Below are 6834 nucleotides of genomic sequence, written 5' to 3' on the forward strand. Positions count from 1 at the left end.
GGGAACTGTCAGCCTGCCAGACCCAGGCTGCTAATGGTGAGCGGGAAGGGAGGTGAAGATTATAAGCAACAAGGAATCTGAGCAGATGCATAGAGAGAAAGTGAAAGACAAACAGAGTGGGAATGCATAAAGCCTCTCTCTTCCATCATGCTTTACTAAATGAAAGAAATTCAGAGGAAAGAGGAGTGAGAAAGTGAAAGATAAAGGCACTCTCAGCCCACAAGTTCAATAACAAGCGATAGCTTTAGTTCCAAGAGCTCACACACACACACACACACACACACACACACGAGCTAAAAGATAGTTTGAACACCACCATCAGCCTAGATTCTTCCTGGAACACAATTTTGAATCTTGTTTTACAGTTAACCAAGTGGACTGCCAACATAGTAAAGCAATACTACAGTGACTATTGAAAGCTTGTAGTTCCATAATCTCTTGTTCATCACTCTTGTGATCCCCACTACTGAGAACTTCAGAGAACAGGTTTGACAACAGGAAAAAATATCAAACCTTCTGTACAGACTTGAACATGTTATTGGGATTAAAGGAACTGTGCTAAGTTGGTTCAAATCTTATTTATCAGAAAGATTTCAATTTGTTCATGTTAATGATGAATGTTCCACACAAACTGAAGTTAGTCACGGCGTTCCACAGGGCTCTGTGTTAGGTCCAATTCTCTTCACTTTATACATGCTCCCTTTAGGCAATATTATCAGGAAGCACAACATAAATTTCCATTTCTATGCAGATGATACTCAGTTATATTTATCTATGAAGCCAAATGAATCAGGTCAGCTGGTCAAACTTCAAGCATGTCTTAAAGACATAAAGGCCTGGATGACCTGCAACTTCTTACTTCTAAACTCTGACAAAACTGAAGTTATTGTGCTTGGGCCTGAAAACCTTAGAAATCAAATCAAATCAAATCAAATTTTATTTGTATAACGCCAAATCACAACAAAAGTCATCTCAGGACACTTTACAAAGTAAGGTCTAGACCTTACTGTTATCAATATTATTACATAAGGAAAACTTAACAAATCCCCCTTGAGCAAGCACTTGGCGACAAAACATAACTGAAAATAATTTCTAAAGGAAAGTCCTGCCTTGTAATGAAAAATAGCTACATATTGATATTAATGTTTTTTTTTCTAAGTCCCATTCTGGTCAATTATGAGGCCTGGCTCAAAGCAGACCACATTTTCTGTTATGATTACTTCTGATATGGATGTTTTTTTTTCCTGTTACATTCCATGTGGTCAACTCACCTACAGGTTTGGACCTAAATGGGAGAAAACAGAGAGGAAAATTGCTTCCCCAGTGGCCTGTGTATTCACTTGACTGTAATGCAGGCAGACACAGATGAGATGTAAGCAGTTCACCTCTTCAACAAATCATTCATGTTAGAGGTTGCAGTGATCTAGAAATAGAAAAATCTGTGTTGTTGTAACAATTACAAATATAAAGGCTTGTCAAGTTCTTTTTGTGGTAACATTCAAGTGACCCTTCCATAGCTGTCACACAGACGGTGGTTTCTGGTCTGGTGAGCTGTAGAAGCTTTTACACTGACTTAAAGTGAAATTTATTCAACATAAAAAAACATCACATTTTAAAAATGTTACATTCTTTTTGCCTGTTTTCATGTTGGTATTTTGCTGAAATGCTGTTTACATCATCTTTACTCAGATTTGATTTTCTATATGCTATAGATCACTGCTTCTGCACAAATGAGTCATGGCCATTGTCTAGCTTTGCTGTGCATTTTGTGTTGCTAAATCTCTGTGACTGTCCTGCTGCAATGACTTGATCAGTTTCCAGATATAGATTTATAATGTTTGGTTCTTCTCATGGCAATCTCATCTTCTCTCTTCTTTTTTTTTTTACTTTCCCCTACTTGTCTCCTCGACTCGCCACCGACCCTGCAAAGGGGGGAGTATTAATCAAAAGAACTGTGTCTTCCCATTCCCTCCTAATAAGTAGAGAGTGAATGCATGGCTGCCTCCATCACAAATAGCAATGAGACCTTAGACTCCATTACCAAGGTTTGTTAATTCATGAAGTGGGTTTCTTCTTGCCCCTCCTCTCAGAGGACTCCACTTTCACATGGCCTCCTTCCATATTCTCCTTGATTCTTGATATAGTTTGTACCCCTCACTTTCACTCCTCTAATTTCATTGTCACGTTTGAAGCAGAAGAACATTGTTTCACTTGGGGGTGCTTCCAGTCAAAGCTATGTCCCGATTCATAATTCAGCAGCATACAAGGTGCAAGTTACTTCTGGACATGCAGGAATAACAGGGAAGAAATCTTAACACTTTCAGAGCCTTTTACCTGCTATTAAATTTACCTAAATGGCATGAGGAGGAACATCACTCATCAACATTTAGCCATGGAAGAATGTGTTGTTCCCATTTCCTGATTTATTATTATAATTATTTTTAATCTGAAGAAAGTATACCTAAAAGGGAGAACAGTCCTCAGTTTTAAATGATGTTCTAAACTTAAATTTGGGGGCGACAGTGGAACGGTGGGTAGAGCAGTTATCTCCCAACTGTAAGGTTGTGTGCAGTTGCTGTTTTATTCCAATATCATTTAAAATTCAGCGGCGCCTTGTAATAAATAATAATAATAATAATTTTTGACATTTAAAAATTCAAAAAAATTGTTTGACAATTTGGAAAATACATTTATTCATCTGTTGCTATAAGATGCTTTATGTTCCCTTACAAGGGGAGAACAGCTAGCCTGACTCTGTTCACTCACTAATTATAATGTTCTAACCTGTTTATTTGATTTGTACAAAGTGTAAAAATTACACATTGTAGTTTAAAGGAGAGTCTTGTGCTGCACTATATCTTGGCCAGGTGCCATAATGGTACCTCTGCTGCTGCCTTCAGACAAACTAGCTAACTAAACTAAGCTAATTTACTGTATCAATCTCCTCATCAAACTATTGGAAAGGAAGCAAATAAATAACTTTCCCAAAATAATTTTAAAGGCAGAGTCAAAAGTTTTAATCCACTTAAACATTAACAGAGCTTTTTCATTTTTACAGTGAACAAATGAATATAAGTTTTGTCCACATAAAGTGCAGGTACAGTGAAGGCTGTTTAATTTTCACTGGATCATTGAACCAGCTGCTCTTAATACAATTATATCTGCTAACTACAGCCTGTGGCTATTGCACTTGAGCTTTCCTGCTGTCACTGACAAAGACTAAGGGCCGCAGTAATATTTGCAGAGCTCATTTACACTCTGTATGGCACATGAAATTGCCACTGACTGCAATCTTGCGAGCTCTCAGTGGCCTCACATTGACAGTGCTTGTTAAAACCGACCATGAATAAGTCCTGGGATAGGGACACACGCCACAGGGGAGTGCAAGATGGCTAACAAGCACATTAGGTATGGCAACTATGTAGTGCACATTGTTTACACCCACACTCAAGGCGCACATGCACACGAATGCACAGTTATACACAAACACGGAGGCCTGAAACTGCAATGTTGATGTGAAGCAGGGAGGGAGCGTGGACAGGAGTGAGTAAAATTAGCTTATTAAGCAAAACACTTAACACAGGCTGCAGCCACCAAGTTAAAGATCTCAGACAGCACAAGTGCCAACAAAAGATCAGGTAGTCAGGATAATGATTGTAAAGTGGTTTTGGGGTAGCAATTAGCTGTCAGTTGTTGCAATAAGGGCTGTTTGTCTTGTCTATAACAAAAGAAAATCTTGTTCATACAGTTTCCCCTCTCCACTTCTGTTCCTCTGTGCTCCTCCTCTGCATTCTGGTGCTTTGCCAGAAAATCAGATTTCTCACATGGGCAACTTTTCTCCTACTGAGAGATTATTTCAATAAAAAATAAACTGTCTTCCCCCGCAAGGCACGATCACAGGCCAAATGATCCACTCAGAGAGTGTGGCTTTGAAAATGAATAATGCATATGTTCAGTGTTAAATTGTATCGAGCTTACAATAAAGGATGAAAACATCTGCAAATCAGAAATGTGTTAAACCAGCAACAAATTTAATAATACATGTCATTTTGGGAAAAAAATAGACACAGTATAAGCTGGAAACATAAACGCTAGATAAAGTAACATTTACAAATGTACTTTCTAAGCAAAGTTCTGCGGGTTTTGTTTGTGATCTACTGCCTCTGTGAAAGCTCTTTGGTTAAAAAGGTTTTAAAAAATATCAATAAATGTAATCAGTAAGTCTCTTTACAATGCAAATAGACATATGGTATTATAATTCTGTTAGTAATTTAATATATTTTTAAAGAAGAATATTAGATCGGAGAGTGTGTATGGGATAATGGTAAGTAGCATAACCAAGGTAACATCAGTCCTGTGTCAATAAAGGGTAAATTTATACCCTCTGAGAGGCTTTTAATGGAAACACATGAGCTACAAAGCGGCAAAAAATATATTAGAAGGTTATTCTTTATCCCTGATTCATGGATCCTGATGTTTTAATTAGTAGTGTATGTGCAACCTCCTTGTACAAATTTTGCTCATCAAAATCTGACCACTATTAATTAAATAAACTGTAATAAATGATCAACAATCCAGTTCTAGTATCTCACAATGAGACCCCAAAGTGATGATGTAGTTACTGTATGTGTGACAAATTCATCACAGTGTTCAAAGATTCTTTTAAGATGCAGCTATTTCACTTCAACCCATAAACTTCATGAACTGTTAACAACGTTTTTATCAACCATGCTATTATGCTCTCACAACATATACAGGTTGCCTTTAAAAATATTGCCTTGGGTAATGGAATTGGAACATTTTGGGTACCAGCACAGTGAGTCTATTTGGCAGGCACACCACACTATTTCCATTAATCCTCATTGAAATTTTGGCAGGTGAGAATAATTTGGCCCAGTCATAGTCTGAATAGTAACAAGAAGGAGAAAGCAGGAAAGGAAATTATTGTCAGAAGCCATGAGATCATCACATTGAGTGGCATGTATGCAGTGTAAAAGAGTGGACTGTTTTGCTCTGAATTTAGCCCAGTTGTTATTATGATGATATAATCCTGTCCAATTCCTTCACCTTTCCAAAAATGTTGTAATGTCCAGGGGCAATTTAATCCTGTTATAAGTCTGTTATAAGTGCCTTTTCCAACACCACCGCAAACAACTGATTTGCCATTGCACGTAATGATGCTGCTCAGTCAAGTGCTCAGTTTACAAGACTCCGCTCACAACATCAACTTTAGATTACAATTCTATGAGAAACCTGCAAAGTCTGGGACAGAGTCTGGTCAATACAATGAGTATGAATACATTTTGAAAGCACAAGAAGAGACTGTCAGAGCTGATGAATTCGTGGAACCACACTTGAGTTGGAGTATTCACAAAGGAGATCCAGCATGTGCAGCTGATTCTTACTTCAGAGACTAAAAAGTGTTGGTCTTTCTTAGCCTTTGGAGCTCTTTTTCAAAAAAGAGGGGCCTGCACATTTTTTATGTGGACAAAACATGCCACCCAGTCCATCATTATGGCTCACCTCTGTGTTTTAATAGTTTTGGATAACAATGGAGGGCTTCAACACAGGTGAATAAGCTAAACCAAGTGTTGTGTTCACATGTGCATATATGAAATCCATATTGGGTTTTAGTCTCTTTAGGGGTGTGAAGAAAAAAGCAAGCGCATACTAAATCACTGGGCCTATCCTTTAAAGTAATGTCATTGCATAATATTATATAAATGAGTAAAATGTTATGTGCAGTTAACATTTTTCATCAAACTTGCCCAACACTGACTATTAATGTGTCTGACTTTTTCGCAGTTGGCATCATTTACCAAAATCACGCACCAACAGTACATCAAAATGTAGCTGTCACTTTGCAACTATTATTTTATAGACAGGACCATTAAAATAAAAGGGCCTGGTATGGTTACAATGGCATCTATTTTTCTAGAGATGCATTTCAGAATAAAATCATTTTTTGATAACTGCCACCAGTGAGGGGGACTAGCCAAACTGCCTGCCAGAACACATCGTTGGCAGCTCATACTCTGATCCAGCTCACATCCCCATTATCTCACCCAGCCTCTCCATTTCTCATGCAGAGTCATGTGAATTGTCTCTCATATCTCCCATTTTTAAGCCACTCATCTTTATTCAGCTGATCTGATTACAATTTGAATTTTCAATTAATTCTACAACCCAGAGACACAGAGAGGGGTGGGAAACGGAAGAGGAGTTGATTTTCAGACTGAGTTTAAAATGTGCACAGATTGCAAATGAAGGGAACAAGAGCTGAATGCCAGGAAAATGCCCGAGATGCTGCGGTCCACAGCTCTGGAGGAGCACATCTGGAGCCCCTCCAAGTGCCCCGGGGGCGTTGGTAAGAGGAGCTCACTCCCCAGCTCTGGCAGATGCAGCGGGGGGAGAGAGAGCACTGTAAAAACCCAGAATAAAGAGAGAGAGAGAACTGACTGGCAGGGTCTGAGCTGTACTGCCGAGCAGCTGTTCCTTACAGAGTAGCCTGTTTATATCAGCCCTCAAAGAGAAAAATCCACAATAACTCACAGTTATTCTGTCACTCCACTCCAAAATACTTAATCAGTGAAGTGAGGCGGAAAATCACAAAAAATCTGCAAGGTTTCAATTAAAACAAAATGCAAGATTAAATTTGTTGTTTAGATCTCTTTGTAAACTGTTCAAAGGCAGGGAGTGAGCAACTACAAGGAGGGTGAGTGTGAGGTTAGAGGCAGGGTGCATAAATAGAAATAGCACCAAGCACAGGGCATGCAGAACATCTGATGTGTACAGGAGGTGATGTGGAAAAGGGGTCTTTTTAGAGGCACTGAA

The sequence above is a fragment of the Monopterus albus genome, unplaced genomic scaffold (assembly GCF_001952655.1).
Source record: "Monopterus albus unplaced genomic scaffold, M_albus_1.0 scaffold60.1, whole genome shotgun sequence".
In the NCBI taxonomy this organism is placed as follows: domain Eukaryota; kingdom Metazoa; phylum Chordata; class Actinopteri; order Synbranchiformes; family Synbranchidae; genus Monopterus; species Monopterus albus.